Below are 18931 nucleotides of genomic sequence, written 5' to 3'. Positions count from 1 at the left end.
AGCTTCAGAGGGCCATTCCCTCGGCCCCGTGCAGCCTGGGTGACGTTGTTACATCAGAAAACCATCCCCCAATTTGTTGGAGGCTGAAGATGTCAGAGCAGCGAGTACCCTGGAGCAGGCTGGAGGAGAGGGGGTGGGGGGGCTCCCTCCGACACCCGGCCCCCTGCCCTGAGGCCTCTTGCACTGGGGAGTGCTACAGTGCCCTGATCTCTGGGCCTGCGTGCATCACAGCTTCTGCCCTCCCCACTCCAGTTTTTCTCGCAGATCCTTGTGTGAGAATCCAGATCTGGAGGTCCTGGGTGCTTCTTGCTGTTTTGCAGGGAGGGAAGCAGAGGTGCAGAGAGGCCAAATGCCTGACTGAGGGCCGCACAGTTTGTCAGGGTCAGAGGAGGGACAAGAGTGCATCCATTCTGGTGCCCATTTCCTGGAACAGCATGGCCCAGTGCTTCCCTTACTCAGGGGCTGCCTTTTCATGTGAAGGGGAAGCTTTAGATGTTTTTTTGTTTTTTTTTTTTTCCTCGCCCATTCCTGACCAGCATTTTTTCCCTGAGACTTTGACTACTTCTTCCTTCCTTTCTAGTCATTTGTTTATTTATTTATGTTTTTAACGGTTCAGGTGATCTCCTAAGAATTCAGTCTGGTCCCTTAGGGAGCTGCACTGCTGTATTCTCAGACCCTTTCCACACATCAGAACAGAGGTAAATTAATTGGCTGATTCCCGAAATCTCTATGGTGGCCGTTGGAATTTACATTTCAGCTTTGACCCTAGAGACAGATGAGAAAGGTCCAAGCTCACAGCCTCATCACAGTGATTATTCGTTTGTCAAATATTGCTGGAGCCTTTGTGTCAGGAACCCGGGGGGCTGAGCAGGGAGGATAGATAGAGCAGTGGACAAGATGACATGCTCTCTGCCCACACGGGGCCTCTATTCAAGTCAGACATTGAAGGACTAGTTCAGTCATGCTGAGTAGATATAACAAAGCAAGAGCAGTGGATGATAGGAGGAGCTATCGACCAGGGTTAGGCAGCAAAGGCCTTTTAAAGTATATGCCTTGTAAGCTAAAATCTATAATGTAGATGGAAATGAGCTGGGGCAAGTTCCAGAAATTGGGATAGCAGGTGCAAATGCCCTGTGGCAGGAGCAAGTGTATGTTGATGGAGGAAATAGAAGAGAAGCAGAAGAGGAGCAGATGGGGCGCTTGCGTGGCTCAGTCGGTAAAGTGTCTGACTTTGGCTCAGGTCGTGATCTCGCAGTTCATGGGTTCGAGTCCCGTGTCAGGCTTTGTGCCGACAGCTCAGAGCCTGGAGCCTGCTTCAGATTCTGTATCTCCCTCGCTCTCTGCCCCTCCCCCGCTCATGCTCTGTCTCTCTCTGTCTCTCTCTCAAAAATAAACATTAAAAAACTAAATAATAATAAAAAAAAAAAGAATAGAAGCAGATGGTGAGGTTAGAGGGACAGACAGACAGGGCCCAGAGATGAAGACCTTATAAACCTGGATGTGGGTTTGAATGCATCTTGAGGAGAAGCCACAGAAGAAAGACATGACCAGATGTACCTTCTATGACCATGCTTTGTGCACGAGGAGAATCCGAGAGAGTGAGGGGTGAAGTGGGGGAAATTGCTGAGAGTCTTGTGATAACAACCCTGAGAAAAGGTGGCCTTTTGGACTCAGGTGTTGCCTGATTGATAAGGACCAGGAAATGGGCTTGAGATGGGCAAAGTGGCTCACGAGCAGGGAAGAGTCAAACCCAGAAAGACTGTGCCTTTTTCCCACCTCCCAAGTATCTGTAGGGTGCAGAGACCATGACCTCACCTTGACAGGACAGGCAGCCCCTCCTTGGCCGCTCTGCCCGCCTTGATGCCTGGCTTCTTCATTGCTCAATGCCTGAAGTTGTTGGAAAAGCTGAGCAGGTGCAGCCAGAAAGGCAGGGGAAATAGCTGTCCATTCGTTTAACTCCCCCATCACTCGGGTCTTCTGGGATGAGCCTCAACGTGGTAAAGCTCACTTTTGTGCTTCTTGCCCTCCCAGAGTTCATGACTCTAAATAGTCACCCAGATAAACCCGTAACTATGAACCGTGAGGAATACAGGATCAAGAGCAGAGGTGGCATTCAAAATATTTAGCCACCCGACTGCACATGCGCAGGCTGGTCAGAACGGCCCTCTGCCATGGGGCCGAGCAAGGGCCTGGGGGCCTTCCATTTGCCACACATCCCTTATCCTCCGGTTTGTGGGGAGGGCTGTTGGGTTCTGGGCAAGAGCTCAGGTCACAGTGGGAGGCACCCAGTGGCTCGGGTCGCCGACTACACAGCAACTGGTAGGGAAGTGTTTCCGTATTTTAACCACAGGCACAACTGTCCTGCTGTGTACCTGCCGACCTAGACTGGGGGTCTGGGAAGGCTTCCCGGAGGAAGTGCTATTTGAGCTAAGATGTGAAAGACAGGCCTGTGAAGCTGGGAGTGGCGATAGAAGAAACAGCCTGTGTAAATGCTCTGAAACAGGACAGACAGTGGGGTGTTTGAGAAATGAAAGGGGCAGGACATTTGGTGAGAGGAAGCAGAGCTTCCAGCAGGAGCCAGGCTCTGTGGGCCCTGAAGCCGGGAAGTGTTCGTATCTCCTATGAACCCAGGATACCGGAAGGCCGGCTGGGGGGGGGGGGGGGGGGGCTCCCGCAGCAGCTCAGGTGAGAGATGACTCCACTAGGGTAGTAGAGGCAGGGGTGGTGAGAAAGGGATGAATGGGAGGTTTAGAATTGGCAGGGGTCCATGATGGGTTAATATGGGGGTGTTGTGAAGGGGAGGGGTATCAAAGGGTGGCTTAGGTTTGTAGCTTGTGTTGCTGGGGTAGAGTGACATCACTCACCGAGATGGGGACCAGCAGAGGAGGACCCTTGGGAGGTAAAGGTTGAGCTCTTGACACGTTAAGTTGGAGGACGGCAGGTAAGTCCCGGTGCCAAAACACAGACTTCTGGTTCTTCCTCTGCTGCTCCCAGTAACTGGGGCAAATCACTTTGCCTTTCTAAGCCTCCGCGTCCTCAGCTATAAAAGTGGGGAAGTAAAACTTGCTTTATAGGGTTGTTGTAAAGGTTATTACGAACGCGGATGGGAAGGAACGTGACCATCGGCAGTCGGTGGTAGTGGTTGATTTTAATTAAACATACGTGCTCAGGAACCTTGTAAGATCGTGCGACAAAGAGGCACATCTGGTACACGTTGTCCTTTATGGGATAAAACTTGGACTCCGTGACAGGGGTGGTGGTGGCGGTGATGCTGACTGTGTTTCCCTGGCTGTTTGCAGCGTATCAAGCATCTGCCCTCATTATTTAGGGAGCTGGTGTTGTGTAAAGGAAGGATCGTTGAGCTCGGATTCAGATATTTGGGCTCTATCCCTGCCTCTGCAGCCTTAAGCGGGTCATGTGGTTTCTCTGAGCCTTAGTTTCTTCAGTTGTAAAATGGGGATGATGATGATATATATATACCGCCCAGGATGATTATAAAATTCAACTGTGCCAGATGTATACTGGTGCCTAATAATGGTTACTGCTTTGTTCTTTCTTATGTGGCCATAGTTCCTGGGACTTAGGGAAGAAAGTAGAAAGTGGCATTGGGCCTCGTCCAGCAGGACCCCTGGACGACCCTCAAATCTGAGCGTGGGTCCACACACACAAATAATGTAACCGACTGGAATTGAATGAATGTGACTAAGGGAGCCTGGGCAGCAGCTCAGTCACCTGCAGGCATGGGCTGGGAGATGGCACGGGGACTGGAAAGCCTGAATCCCAGGCCCTGCCGTCCCAGCTGAGTCAGAAAGGGACCGGTTGTTTGGGGGTGGATGGTTTTACATGCTCCTCAGGGCAGCTCCAGAGCAGCCAGGCCCACAGCCTCTGGTCGCTGGGCCACTGCAATCAGGCTGCTGTGGCGACCGGGCAAGGCATGACTAGTAGCCTCATAAATGAAGTCGGGGATCCTCCCCTTGGGCCTGAATCAGCTGCTGCTCTGGCTTTCCCTGCCCTTGCCTCATTCCTAGCCTCACCCCTCCCATCCATCTTCCCTGCAGCCAGAGTGCTTGATCTCAAGGACTCATCTGGCCCTGTGATTGCCCAGCTTAAAAACCAGTGATGGACGGTCCTGTTGCTAGACCCTGGTCCACGAGGCCTTCCAAGTTCCGACCCTGCACGCTTGCTAGCGCCTGTGTTCCCAGAGATTTTACTTCTCCTGCTGCTTGTGCTTCCCACGTTTCACACCCCTTGCGTGGACCTCTTTGTTTTGCAAACACTGTGCTCCTGAGTCTAGCTTGAAGCCTGCCTTGCCCAGTCCCATCCCACAAAAAACGGAGCCCTTCCTGTGTGGGTCCTGCTGAGATTACAGACTCCCCCCATCCTAATGACAACACTTGTACTGTTTAGTGCAGGGAACGTGTCTAACTGACCATCAGTAGTCGTCGAAATTATAAAAGCAGTGAGTGCTGGCTGGGGCCAACTCGCAGGCCTCTGCTGGGGGTTTGAGAAACGCTATTGCATAGAATTCTCACAGCGCCTGGATAAGGATCTCTGTTTTGCAGATGAGGAAGCCAAAGCTCAGGCAGGTTAGGTGGCTTTCTGTGTGTCACACAACTCTGAGTCAGAGCGGGGATTCGAACATGGGTCAGGCCCATGTTGTCTCTGAAAGCCTTTCTGGCCACCAACTCCAGTCTGGGTCGGACACACAGAGCAAGCATCAGGAATTGCTTTGTTGAATGAAAGGGGGGAACGTGAAGCTGCTGCTTCGTGGAAAAGTTGATGTTTCAGGGAGAGCTGACTTGCTTGGTTTGTAAAAATTAAAACAGGCCAGGCGACTGGGTGGCTCAGCCGGTTAAGCTTCCAACTTTGGCTCAGGTCATGATCTCGCGGTTCACGGGTTTGAGCCCCGCGTCGGGCTCTGCGCTGTTAACATGGAGCCTGCTTCAGATCCTCTGTCTCCCTGTCTCTCTGTCCCTCCCTTGCTCATGCTCTCTCTCTCTCTCTCTCTCAAAAATAAACATTTAAGGAAACTAAAAAGACCCTCTCACATGGCTCCATGAGCCCTGTTGAAAAGATACAGTGGTATCCTGCATCTTGAATTCTTATTGGACTTCGCATGCTTTTAGGTAAATAATAAAACCATTATGATCTCTCGCACAACCCAGAAAACCACCTCACTCTGAGAGCAACTTGATGTAGAGCGTCCCTGGCTGGGGGCACCTGCAGATGAGACAGCTGTGGTGAGGCCACCCAGATGGGGACACAGCTGGTCCTTGGAAGGCCAGTTAATGCATCGGGATTTCACTCTTGAGCCTGCCAGGCCATGGTAGGTTGTTAGGGCATTAGGGCCAAGGCCTTGTGGCTAGAGGACAATTTTCTCATCCTAAATTGCTTCATACCTGAAATGCTTCATTTCTGTGATCACACACACACACACACACACACACACACACACACACTAAAATCTAACTGAGAGTGAAAAAGGAGAAAATCTTTGACTCCGAAATACCCAGAAGAAAGCTAAAGTGAACATGTTTTGGGGACCTCAGCAGCAGCAGAAGTCCAGGGGGAAAAAATCTGCACGCCAACAATGATGAAGCTGGAAACAGCCCGGTCCTCAGGGGAGGGCACCTCCTCACTCCCGACAGCTGGTGGCAATAAGGCCGGCTCTGCTTGGGTCAACAGGATGTTTTGAAATCAGCTCCTGCGTCTGAAGAGGAGATACGTGGAGCTCAAGGAGCATCTCTGAGCCTCAGAGTTGCTGGCACTTTGTGAGCAGGGACTGCCAGAGAGGGGGCATTGTCCTGTGCCCTCGCCAGCCCTGCTTTGTGACTCATGGGAGCCCTTCCCTTGCAGGTCGTGACCCACTCAGGCCTCAAGTCTATGTGGATACAGTGGGAAACCCAGCCCTCCCCGTGGGTAGGGCCTGGACACTCAGTGCCCTCTTCCCCACCAAGAGTACCTCGGAAGATATGCCTCAAAGGAAAACTTCGGTAAATAGCCAGAGGAGCCCACTTAGTGTGGGGGGTTCAGGGCTTCTCTGAGGAGGTGGTGTTTAAGCTGAGAGGCCTGAAGGATAAGTTTGGATTAGCCAGCAAAGAGGAGAGCAAACAACTTTTCAGGCAGATGGAATGGCACATCTAGGGCCTTGGACTGGGAAGAAGAATGACCCATTTGAGGACCAGAAGGGAAGCCAGCATGACAAAGCTCAGAGCCTTAAGGGGAGATGGATGTATCAGGAGACTCAAGCCGTGTGGAAACTGGGTCCCAGAATCAGCCTCTGCAGGCACAGGTGCACATTCTGGACTTTGGACTTGATCTTTAGTGGGAAAGGAAGCTGTCAAAGAGCTTTAAGCAGTGGGGACAATCTGATTCTCCTTAAAAAACAAATCCTTCTTGTTTCTGGATGGTGGGAGAAGTGGAGGAGAGGCTGTGGACACCAGTTAGGAGGCCATGGCAAAAGACCAGATGAGAGGTGATGGGGGCTTGGCAAAGCTCGTGGTGCTGGAGAGTGAGAAAAATGAACAGGAACAGATTCAAGGTCTACTTAGGAAGTAGGACAGATAGGACTTGGTGACTGGTCATCTGTGGGGACAACACGCAGGGAGGTGTCAGGACGGACCTCCAGGTTTCTGTTGGGGCAACAGTACCTGGTAGCACTGTGTACCATGATTGAACATGCTGGAAGAAAGCTAAAAGTCATAGTCAAGGCAAAAGACCAACGGTAAGCTCTTGGGTACCAAACAAGAAAGAGGTTGACACCCAACCAAGCAATGGGCAAAGGATTGTGAACATGCAGCTCCTAAAAGAAGGCTTGAAACTAGCCAAGAAACATAGAGGCATTTGTTCAACTGATACCCAAAAGAAGCGATTAAGATACCAAGGCTCCATTTGACTATCACACTGACAAAGCTAAAAAAGCACGTTAATGCTAAAACTGATGAGGTCATGAAGGATTAGCATGTCCCTATGCTGCTGGTAGAAACTGAAAGTGATAGTCTTTTATAGGGGGGCAGTTACGAATTTTTTTAAACTGTTGAGCAATACAGGGGCACCTGGCTGGCTCAATCGGTGGAGTGTGCGACTCTTGATATCGGGGTCATGAGTCTGAGTCCCACACTGGGTGTAGAGATGACTTAAAAATAAAATCTTTAGGGGCGCCTCAGTGGCTTACCCTGTTAAGCATCTGGCTCTTGATTTCAGCTCAGGTCATGATCTCACGGTTCACGGGATTGAGCTCCACGTTGGGCTCTGTGCTGGGAGTGCAGAGCCTGCTTGGGATTCTCTCTCTCCCTCTCTCTCTGACCCTCCCCTTGTGTGTTTGTTCTGTCTTTCTCTCTCTCTCAAAATAAATAAACATTTTTTTAAAACTTTAAAAATATGTTAAGCGATATAGTCTAATATCAAGCAACCACACAGAGATACATGTACAAAAATATTAGAGTATTTCACTAGAGAAAAAATGAAAACGCCTATACATACATTGATAGAGGTTAATTGTGAATTCGTGTAACCATTTAAAAAGGATTAAAATGAGTGTATGTAATAGGATTCCATTTTATAAAGTGTCTGGATGTACATGTTTGTGAATGTGCATGGGGGTCTATATACAACAAGTTTTAGAAGGAAACCTGTCTACAGTCATATTGCTAGTGATGGATGAGTTTTGATCATATTTGATGTATTTGGGTAAACAGAAAAAATAATACTGTAGAAGAGAAAACAATAACCACTGTAACAGAGACTGTAATTAAAGCGTTGCCAGAAGGAAACCCAAGGGAGGGGGGACTCATTCTGACTCGGGCTGGTGGGAGAAGACTTCATGGAAGAGGTGTGGGACCAAGAATGAAAGATCGTTGTACTTTCCTGTGACTGCACAGCTTGGTTGCTTGTGTTCATGAGAAATGAGGGAACCCTCCCAGAAAGAAAGTCTGAGCCCGTTCTGCAGGCCTTTGAGTCTCTTTGCTCTCTGGTCATAAAAAATTCATGCCAATTAATTGTAAACCAGATGACAGGAAACAGAAGCTTAGAAAGACACTCAACACCCAACAGCAGCTTCGATCCGTGTCCAGTACGCCCGCTTTGCCACTTTCTCTGCCTTTCCCTCCCTCGGCTGGGATCTTATACTCATTTGCAGGGACAGTGGCATTCCAAGATGTTATGTTACCAGCCCTTTCTATTTCCTTGGTTACTATCTTGGATCTTTGAATAAAGGATCACATTTGCTTCACATTTTCCAAGCTCGGTTTTAGAAATTATGCAGCGTCTTACCAAAGTGCCCTTTTGGGAACTTAAATATGAATTGACACAATGCAGGCACTGTGTGGGAAAGCTGGCGACCTAACGGAACAGGATGACCCTGCCTCCACTTGGAAGCAGAACTTGGTTGGTGGCCTGATGCCGCAGAATTGCACACTGAGTTTCCAAGGAAGGCCAGAGAAGAAACTGAAAATGTTCACAGAGCCAGGGTTGGAAGTGGGCACATGGGGGCCCAAGTCGCAGTTTCTTCCATTCCTGGCTGTGTGACTTCAGGCAACTTTCTTGGTGTTCAGTAAGCATTAGATGTTTTTGACGTTTCAGCTTTGAAATAGGACAGAATTATGTTCCAAAGTCTGGCTGCATCATAGCAAGGGACCCTAAACCAGCCTTCCCAAGATAAAGTAGAGGCACCCCTGGAAAGTGCATACGTGAGCATTCCAAACTTCCAAAGTCATTTATTTTAACGGATATTAGAAAAAAATTTAAAAACAACACTTCAAACCTATGACTTCATAGAGATTTTTTATATAGAATGGTGGTAACTAAAAATTCCTTGAAGTTATTAGCGACTGTCTTGCTATTCTGGAATCCATCTGAGTTGAAAGACTGCCTTTCAGCGGGCCTTTGAGAGAAGGGGCAGGAATAAAATGCAGCACAAACTTTTAAAGACATCCTTTAAAAATAAAGTTAAGCAAAAAATGTGAAGCAATTTGGACAAATTAGTAAAACGATAGAAGAGGTGAGACATCCCTATGGCAAAAATGCGAGGAGTGTTAACGAAAATGACCATAGCAGGTCTTGGGTGGATCTCTGAACCTCCCTGAGTTACGGTTTTCTGGCCTGGAAAATCTCCCAGGGTGGTTAAGAGGCTTCTGAGAGAATATCCGTAGATGTTACCAGCTCAACAGTACAGACTCATTGTCACATGATAGGGACTCAAATATATGTTTCCTTCACTTTTCCTTAGCCTCATCTTTTTAAGTTAAAAGTGATCTCTGGGATTGGCCAGCCTGGTCTCCTTATTTTGCAGATGAGGTAACTGAACCAGACTGGGGAAAGACCAGCCCCTCCTTCTTCCTGGGGTCTGATGTGCACAGTGCCTGCTGGAGACCTGACCACCGTCCAAGAGTCTTGGGGGAAGCTGATAAAGCTGATGTGGGAATAAAAAAGAGTTAATTAATAATGTAGGCACTGGTCGTGGTGTAACAGCAGGGGCCAGGGGGCATGATGATCTGTGTGCCACTTTGCAGTAGAGTACACCTTTCTGGTCCCTGCTCTACAAAATGGTGAACTCTGTACATTAGAAGAAAAAAATTGGGAAGATACCCCCAAGTGTTGGGAGTATGTTGAGGTAGTGACATTTTTGTTTGTTCTATTTCTCCTCGTATTTCAATGGTCTTTTGCATTTTTACATTGATGAAAAATAAAAATAAATGCCAAAATGATGGGAAGGCTGAATTTTCTGGGCTGAGGGTCGAACACCATCAGTGCCCTGCTTGACACATAACTATTAATTATCACACTTCATTTTTGAAATAATTCCCTTCCAGCTCCTGATCGTTAGCAATTTCCCCAGTTATGTGGGATCAGAAGCAGTTGGGAACTGATATCAGGTATAAAACCTCTGATGCGTTTTAGTCCAGTGGTCTCAAGGTATTAATTGTGATCATCTTCTTCTCTTGCAGATGGAAAAGCTGAGACTCAGAGAGGGCTAGTGATCTCCCGGACACTTGGTCAGTAGGTAAGTGCTGATGCTGACAGTGAGCTGGAAACAAGATATACTTCTAATCTCCGCGGCCGAATCTCGTGATTTTTCTGATTTGTACAATTCAAGACAGAAAATAAGATGAGTTGGTGGGAGGCATTTGGGTATGCTGTGCACCGTAGTTTCTGTATGTTTTCACTGTTGAGTTGGAATGTTTAACAAGCGAGTTTGTGAAGGCTTCCTGGGCATTGCCTTCCTATATTGGATCTTTCCCGGGGAATGGGAGGGCTCATTAAAACCTGGCCCACGCTGTGGCTGGTTTGACATCATTGACCCTTCCAGAGACCCAGCAGTTTGGTGCATCTAGAACAGGGAGCCCTGGATTAGGGGGTGAGGGGATCTGGGTTTCAGTACTACCATAAGCTGTTCTGTGACCTCGAACAAGCCACCTAACTCACGGGTTCACTGATTCTTTCAAACTGTTTTTCCCCAGAATATTTGGTGCCAGCCCTTTGTGCCAGGCACTGAGGATAACAAGATAAATACAGCACAGGCTTTGCCCTTGAGGCACTCACAGCCCAATTTATGAGCTCCTCCATTTCCTCATTACTGTCTCATCATGAAAATTTCTAACATCTGCTTTGGAGTTTACAGTGTGTAGGGCATTTTGTGATCTTCCCCCAAACTCCATAAGATGGAAAGAAGCTGCTTATTGCCATTTTGCCAAGCAGAAAACCATGGCTCAGAGAGTTGGCAAGACAATGCAGAGAAAACGCTAAAGCTGACCTTGAAACCAGATTTCCTAACTTCAAAGCATTTGTTTCTGTTAACAGCAAACTATTCTACCTGATGATTTTAGCGTTTGAACCCTACCCCTTAGCAGTGAGTAAAACATTAGGGAGCAGCAGGACGGAGCCAGTGCTGATGCAAGGCTAATCTTCTGCAAAGGGTACTTTTCTTGTGTCTAGCTGATTATTCCAGAAAACAGTGTCTTCTCTGACTGAGAGTGAAGGCAGCCTTGGGCTCAGAGTAAGCTCGTAGCCAGAAGAAAATATGTCCCAGGCGGAAGCCCAGGGCCACCTCCTCCAGGTGGTTGGGACTCAGCACATCAGAGAGAATCTGCCATGAGCAAGAGGGGCACAGACCCCTTCTCCCGCAGTGGCCCTACTGAATGCTGTTGCTTTCTGCCAGAGCTTAATGATCCCAGTAGCTTCGGCTTTTGCAAGGCTGCCTGGCCTCAGGCAAGACGTGGAGAATGATAGGATTAGAGGCTGTGCTGTTTGTTTGTGGGGATGACAACTTGAGCAGGAAGCTCTTGGGCTCCCTCAAAGTCTGCAGTTTCAAAGGGTGTGTGAATAACCTTAGGGACCAGGCCTGGTTTTCCTGCCTTACAGTGTGTGTGTGTGTGTGTGTGTGTGTGTGTGTGTGTGTGTGGTGAGTGGTGCCCATCCTTGATGAAGATGTACTGACATGTGTGTGGTAGATGGGATGTGCAGGATTTGTGGGGAATGTGTGTGTACAAGTGTGAGGGGTGGAATTCGTATACTGTGTGTGTGTGCATGCACACGCACGCACTTGATCTCTAGGAAGCGATTTATATGAAAAAAAGAAACACTTATGGGTGTAATTTTTCAACAGGACCCAGAAATGGGCTTTTAATAAGTATCATTAAACTCTTACATTACAAGGGGAGGCCAGCCTGTCTTTCATCCTTGCTTGGATCACACAGCTCTCCCTTGCCCTGTTCTTTGGTGTCAGATAAAAACTGCTGTAATTCGAATTGGTCTCTCCAAAGCCTTTGCTCCCCCTTCCTGCTCTCCCCTGCCCCTGCCCTACCCTGGCGCTTGTCTGATCTCTCCGCTTGGACCTCGACACAGACAGGGCTGGTGTCAGGACTGACAGATGATACCTGCGGGTGTGCCTGGAATCTGAGCGTTCTGTGTCTCGCGTTGTTCCAGCAGGAGACTTTAGGGTCTTTGTTTTGGAGGTGCCCCAAGCCGAGAGAGATCGGGGCTCCTTCCTTTCCCTGAGGGTCACTTACAGCCAGCGACACCCGGCAGGACTGTGTGTGTGCAAACCCTTTCCTTTACAGATTGGGTTTCCCCTTGTCTGACGTGGGAGGGGCGAAGCTCTGTTGAAAGGTAGGTTTCGCTCTAGACTGAAAGCATTCTGCCAGGTCTCCTGAGGAAGCTGGTTCCCAGAGTGATTATCTTTCCTGAGCTGAGAGCGAAGTGCTCTGTGACGAGAAGCTTGGCAGGCTTAGCAACAGGCTTATCAAGCGATGCTGCGAGAATGTTCATTCGTGTAAGCAGGCCTGACTTGGTGCAGTTCTGTTCTTCGTGCACTGGCTCAGTTCTGGGGCTGGTATGTTCTGATTTGCATGGCTCCTTTTCCAAGGTTATCCATCCTGTAAGTTGTGGAGTTCTGCCTGCATCGTCCTTGTTCACTCCCCACACTCCCCAGCCCGGGTGAGGGGTTGATTGTGCAGCAGTGTTTGAGGTCTCCATAGGGGCCACTGGCCCCAGGTAGCAGAGCGCCCCCGGTTGGGGCTCTCATGCCTTCTAGAATATAACAGGCCCTCATCTGTGTCCTAGCTTGGCCTCTTACTACACCAACCTACTCCATTTCTCTTGGCCCTGGGGGACCTGCCCTGTTTGGAATCTTCTGCCTCATCCTTGCCAGCAATTTCATTGGAGTGGCCAGCCTCTAGTCCCTATGGCTCCAGTCATTGGCTCAGAACTGGCTCCAAGCCAGACAAGCCTCTGAACATCACAGCCCTGCCACACATGCTGGGTGGATGTCCTTCCTTGACCTTAACACCTACCCAGACAGACTTTTAGGATTGGGACAATAGCCAACATGAGCTCTTCAGACACCCTTAATCACCCTTAATAAAAAACATGTATTGAGCACCTACTGTGGGCAAGGCACTATGGTAACATCTTAGATACACTTTTTTTTTTCTAATTTTTATGGCCATTTTCTTTCCCAGATAAACTAGGTTTCAAAGAAGTTAACATGGCTAAGAGTATTCAGGTATTCAGTGATAATGCTAGGATTTGAGCCCACATATTTGAACCAAAAAGCTTTGCTCTTGTCTTATATAAAGTGTGTACCACACAATGGCTAGCAAAAAGTGATTGTCACCTTTTAGAGATGGTTCTTTTAAAAGTAATTATTAACAGTGGGGCACCTGGGGGGCTCAGTCAGTTAAGTGTCCGACTTCGGCTCAGGTCATGATCTCACGGTTTGTGAGTTCGAGCCTCACATTGGGCTCTGCACTGACAGTGCAGAGCCTGCTTGGGATTCTCTCTTTCTCCCTCTCTCTCTGCCCCTGTCCTGCTCACACACACATACTCTCTCTCTCAAAATAAATAAGTAAACTTAAAAAAATAAAAGTAATTATTAGCAAAGCATTTATCATAGTACATCCTAATTGTTCGTTGTCTTTTCCCACTGAATGGTAACGTTCTTGAGGGCAGAACCTGTAAGTCCCAGCCAGTAGCAGGATACGAGGCCTGCAGCAACTAATCAACAAATATTTGAGTGACTAAGTATATTAATAATGGCCAACTTTCCTGATTGCTGCCTATGTGCTAGGCAAGGTGCTAAGTGCTTTGTATATGTTATTTTGCTTCATTCTTAAAATAACCATGTAAGGTAGATACTAACTAATGTTATAACTATTTTCCACCAAAGAAAACAGAGGCTTGAAGAGTTTGGGTAACTTTCTCAGGTTATCGAGCTGAGAGTGGCAAAGCTGGGTGGGAGCCTGGCTTACTGACATGAGAACATGGCGCTCAGCTATAATGTTTTGCTTCGCCTGGATGTTTGGGCCTTCTCCAGATGTCCCAGCATCCCACATAGCCCCAGCCCGTGCCCATGGCTCCTTCAGGAAATTCCTGGAGCTGTCACTCAAATCCAGTGCCTGCATGCCAAAGGCTCTATGAGGTTTCCATTCAAGAGGGACAAGGCCAGAGAAGGCTGGGAGGCCACAGTCATCTATTAGAGACAGTATGAAGAGCGGCTAATAACAGGAAAGTAGACTCAATTTATAAGACACGGGTGGGGCAAAGGCAACATCAGTAGGCACAACATTTTGAAGTCCATGGAGAACAGTGGTGAAGTGTTTCAGTGGCACTTTCTGGGGCCGTTTGTTAGGCTTGGGAAGTACGCCTGCAGACTCATTGGTGGGTGGGGCCGGGTGAGGGGAAAGGTCTTCGTGCACTGCCCTCAAGGGAGGGCCTTCCCTTCCAGTACCTTCCCATAAGACCTCACAGGCCAATGCCTTATTTCATCATGTGGAGCTTTATCTTACGCAAGCCGAAGAAATGGTACTCCTCCTTCATTGCCAGCAAGATAATTGAGCCCTTGTGATTTTACCCAGAGGGCAGCAGGAGCATGTGCTTTTAAGTGAAAGGAGAGCAAGCAGCAAGGAGGTAGAGAAGAGCTGGGAGAGAGGGAGCCTTGAAATGCCTCTGGGGGCTGCCTGGGCGGGACTAGGATTCCACCTGTTGACTCCTGACCAGGCCAGGGCTCACTCTGCATGACTCCAGGCTACGTCTGGTGTCCCTGGAACGCCAGTGAGGTGCACTGGTGCCTGCCTCTAAATGCTAGAAGGAGACCAACCGCTTTGGGAGACACAAATGAACGCTCTGTGGTCAAGAGAAAAGTAAGCAGCATGACAACACGATGACATATCAGTTTGAGCCTTCATGGGCAAGTCTTTGGGTGGGCTTAGGGCTTTGCTCTTCTGGAGGTGGCTCTGTGCATCCTGAAGGCAGTGGTGCTGCTGGGCCTGTGTGTTGGACCTTGAAGCCCTTACCTCTTTCCTCCATAGCAGTGGTCTTCAAACCATCCTCTGCAGACCCCTGGGGGTCTACTGGACTTCTCTCTGGGACTTCTTTGCAGATGGGTGGGCAATTCTCTCTTGGTGTCTGGGCCTCCTCCTGTTCATCCTCTTTTTCCCACGTGGGGCTTCTTTGCTGCCAAGACTGATGTTCGCCCCGGACGCACTCCCGTAGCCGTACAGTTTGTTGACAGCCAACATCTATCTGCTCTCATTGGCCATCGTGTCTGTTCTGATTGGTTGCTGCCTGTGACACATCAGTTCTTAAATATTTTAAACTTCACTCCTGCTTTTTCAAGCCTTCCTTAGTGCAGACAGAGCCAGGACGCCCCGTGCTGGCTGCATCCTAACGCCGGCACCACTGCTGCAGAACTGAGGCGGTTTTCATCTTTAAGGAGTGCTTGCTGCACTTCCTTGTCCCACCCAGGGCCTCAGAGTCACCCGACTGTCACCAGTCCCACAGCCACGTGGGGCTCGGCAACTCGCCCGTCCTTCCCACTGCCACCAAAGCGGAGGCCCTGATTTTGCGGCGGTGACAGAATGGGAAGCAAGTTGGTGTTTTCGGCCCCGGTCCCTGGCGTGTCCCTCCAGCGGGCAGGTAGCACGCTCTGTCGTCTGCCCAAGGACATGACTCCCGGATTCACTCCGCTGTGCCTTTGTGAACAAACTGCTTCCTCCAGTGAGCTTCTCGGGCGGAATTCTGTATGTGTGTTTGTTCTTTCCAGCCCCCTTCTTTTACAGAAGGGCAGAAGGGATGGCAGAAGTAACGTCCTCTAAAAGAAAGCTCCGGGACTTGGGACTCAGGCAAACCACGATTTCTGTCCAGGTTCTGCTCCTCATTAGCTGTATGACTTTGTGGAAGTGGCTTGACTTTCCGGTCTTGGTTTCCTTGTCTGTGAGACGGGGGTGAGGACAAGAAGGACAACTGGCAGGTACCTTGTGCTTGGCAGAGTTTTAGGCACTCGCACGACAGACCCCCTGAAGTAGATAGCACGAGTCTCTCCTCATCTTCCAGATGAGGAGCTTGAGGCACAGGGTGACAGAGTGACTTTTCCCAGGTCACACAGCTAAATAGCAGAGCCTGTGCTCAAACCCAGGTGGTCTGGCAGCAATGCCCACACGTCAGACCTCTCCAGCTCTATCTCGGGGCTGTGAAGGGACCGATTCCCAAGCAGTGTGGTTGGAGCTGAGGGTGCCCTTCGTACAAGCGGATTCTCTTCTACTCTTGTTCTGTGTCTAATAGAAGGAGGAAAAAGTCCTTCCATTCACCGAGTGCTACCATGTGCAGGGGTCATTATCTCCTGTCAATTTCCCAGGTTCTCTTTTTAATATTCTTCCAGTTGTGCAGATGAGGGGACAACAGAATGAGAAGCGGTGTGAGGTAGTGAGCTCCCCGTTAAAGGAATGATCTAAACAGGAACAAGATGGCCCCCTGTTGGGGCTGTATAGGGGATTCTGGCACTGGATCGTTAGATCGCTCCCTATGTTCCACAGCGCTCTTCAGTTCCTGGCCCTGGGTTTGAACCCTCCCAAGTCCCCAGGATTTTGCTGATGTAGAAGGGGAGACAGGAGGGAGTCCCCTGGGCCAATTCCAGTGTCGCAGTGTTTTCTAGCTCGACGCTGAGCGAGAAGCAGAGGCCAGCTCAGTGGTTTCTGCCCTGTGGCTGGCATCTCTGTAAGACTAGCAGTCAAGAAACCCAGATTCCAGGCTGGGTTCTGCAGTTGGTTGAGAAATCATTTAACCTCTCTGTACCTTTTATTCAAAAGAAGTAATAATAACTTTAAAGACTTACTGTGTCTATAAACTAACGCATACCTGTAACTTGGGAGCATCAGGCCAATGAGAGTTGTTAGCATATATTGTTCTCCGTCCTGGTGACACCTTCAGTTTACGATGACTCCCCAAAGTGAGTCAGGGACACCTGCTGTCTCTGTAGGGTTAGAGGCTGGGAGGAAACGTGACTGAGAATGGGTGGCTGAGTCGGTTCAGCATACGACACTTGATCTCGGCTCACGTCATGATCTCACAGTTCGTGAGTTCAAGTCCCGCACTGGTCTCTGTGCTAACAATGTGGAGCCTCCTTGGGATTCTCTCTCCTTCTCTCTCTGCCCCTCCCCCCTCATTCTCTCCCTCCCTCTCTCTCTCTCTCTCTCTCTCTCTCTCTCAAATAAATAAACTTTTAATAAATAAATAAAAAGAGGAATGGAGCCAACCCTCATTTTAGGTTAGAGAGACTCCAAGCCTAATGCAGAAATCGACCTCTACATAGGCAGGAGAACAAAGAATAGAGAACTTGCCTCTGAGTTTCCTTGCAAACAAGGGAAAAGGGAAAGCTGATGGAGTACGTGTCGTCACTGGCTTACGTTAGGTCTTTGGTGAGGCATAAATGTGGATCTGGGCATGGAGGGGTATAGCTTGTGCAGGAATGGCAAATGCATGGTGTGTTACGTTGGGTTCCTGGGACGAGACTCCAGGGAGATTTGCATGCAGAGTTCATTGGGTTTACCCTCAGGATCAGCATTTGTAAGGGAGGTAAGATTGGGCAGGGGAGGAGCTGGACTGCAATGCATTCACAGCACAGACATCGACTGTCCCCGCGGGGAGTGGCTGGAGCTGGGATGGCCTTCAGATACCCCACATTGAGTAAGGGGGAGTCACTCTTCCTGCCCTCTGCAGCAGCAGCTGTGGGCTGCCCCTGGGTGAGGCTGGTCTCCTGGCAGAGGGCCATTCTCAGAGAGGGACTCCCAGCGAGAGCTGTCAGCAGCCCACAGCAGCAGTCCCTGCAGCTGGAGGAGTGAGTGCCTTCGTCCCAGGTCCCAGAGCGCTGATCTGGGCAACACATCCCAATATCCAGCACACATGGCTTGCAGGCTGCCATTCTTTTCTTACACCTCACTGCAGACATCGCTAATTGAAACAGCTCTCTTTTACCTCTGGGTTCCGATGAGGCCTCAGAACATGTTCAGATACGTTGCCTCGGATAAACATTATTAATCGGTTAGAATTGGCTGGTAAGAGGAAACCCACTTGCTACCTTTGGCCTCTACATCTGTAGGAGACATTTATCGATGGTGTAATAAGAAGTCTCCAGTGTTATGACTGCTCTTACAAAATTGAACGTTGGCAAACCTTATACAGTTTCCCTGACATGTCCAGTGGAAATGTGGATTTTTTCGTACTCTTCCTTATTATCCCCTCTGACCACATTCCCTCTGAGCCCTGACTTGTTTTCCTTTTACCTCTACTACATGCAGTTTTCCCTAGGATTCGTTTCCTTTTCCCAGCTTTCTCTCTCTCTCTCTCTCTCTCTCTCTCTCTCTCTATCTCTCACCACACATTTTTCTCTTCGTCTCATCTATTCCCCTTTCAACCATCAGCCCTCCTCAGGCATCCCTCTTTCACCCATTTACAAGTTACCAATCTCCTGCCAAGCTGGTCCATCTGATTAGCCTGTCTGGCCTTCATAACAGGAGCTCATGACATGTGTGTTTAGCTGGTGAAGGGATGGATGCTTAGAGAGGCCAACATGCTCTCTGAAGGTTGAGACATGTTGCAGGAGAGGGCTGGGCTTTCTCGAAGGTCTGTAGGCTCTCGAAGTCTCTGTTCTTTCTTTTATACCTTTGGGACATTTGTTGGGGCCATCTCGATGATTCCAAGTTCCCCTTGTTGAGTCTTGCCTGGCTGAGAGCCCTGCAGGCCTCAGTTGTTAATCCTACAGGTTATCATGAATCACTGCAGAGTGCTGGTGGACACCCGACCCCACTGGGCAGGTTGGACACTCTTCTGATTTCTGTGAGTGGGGTGGTGATGGAGTGCTGGGTGCAGCTTGGCCCCTTGCGCCTACCAGTGCTCCATTTCAACTGATTCTGCAGATGCTGCGGAGGTGAGGAGGCTTGGCGATCGCAGATGCACCGTCAGGGTCAATGGGATGGGGCGGGCCCTGGAGCCAACAAACGGCTCTTGAAGAATGAGACTTGGGCCAGTCCAGCCGGCAGCATCACTGAGGGACCCACCTGGGTCTCTGTGCCGAATGCCTGCGCTCTCGTCTGTTATCCTGCTCCTTTGGGAAAGTTGCATTTGGTAAAGGGAAGTCTCTTGCTGTTAGCTGAGGGCTGGC

At 49.3% G+C, this 18931-nt stretch overlaps 1 protein-coding gene across 5 annotated transcripts in view; it reads left to right on the top strand.

Moving 5' to 3' along the window:
• Positions 1-18931, top strand: part of TENM4 (teneurin transmembrane protein 4) — a 2953639-nt gene that overhangs the window by 2339597 nt on the left and 595111 nt on the right. For all 5 annotated transcript variants that reach the window (XM_040489711.1, XM_040489706.1, XM_040489709.1 and 2 more), the window contains one exon: positions 9945-10000. The gene's annotated coding sequence lies outside the window, so the exon portion shown is untranslated. The remainder of the gene's footprint in view (positions 1-9944; positions 10001-18931) is intronic.

The sequence above is a fragment of the Herpailurus yagouaroundi genome, unplaced genomic scaffold (genome assembly GCF_014898765.1).
Source record: "Herpailurus yagouaroundi ecotype Mexico unplaced genomic scaffold, PumYag 180, whole genome shotgun sequence".
Lineage (NCBI taxonomy): Eukaryota > Metazoa > Chordata > Mammalia > Carnivora > Felidae > Herpailurus > Herpailurus yagouaroundi.
The sequence above is the reverse complement of the archived record's forward strand: the minus strand, read 5'-3'. Positions and strand labels throughout refer to the sequence as shown.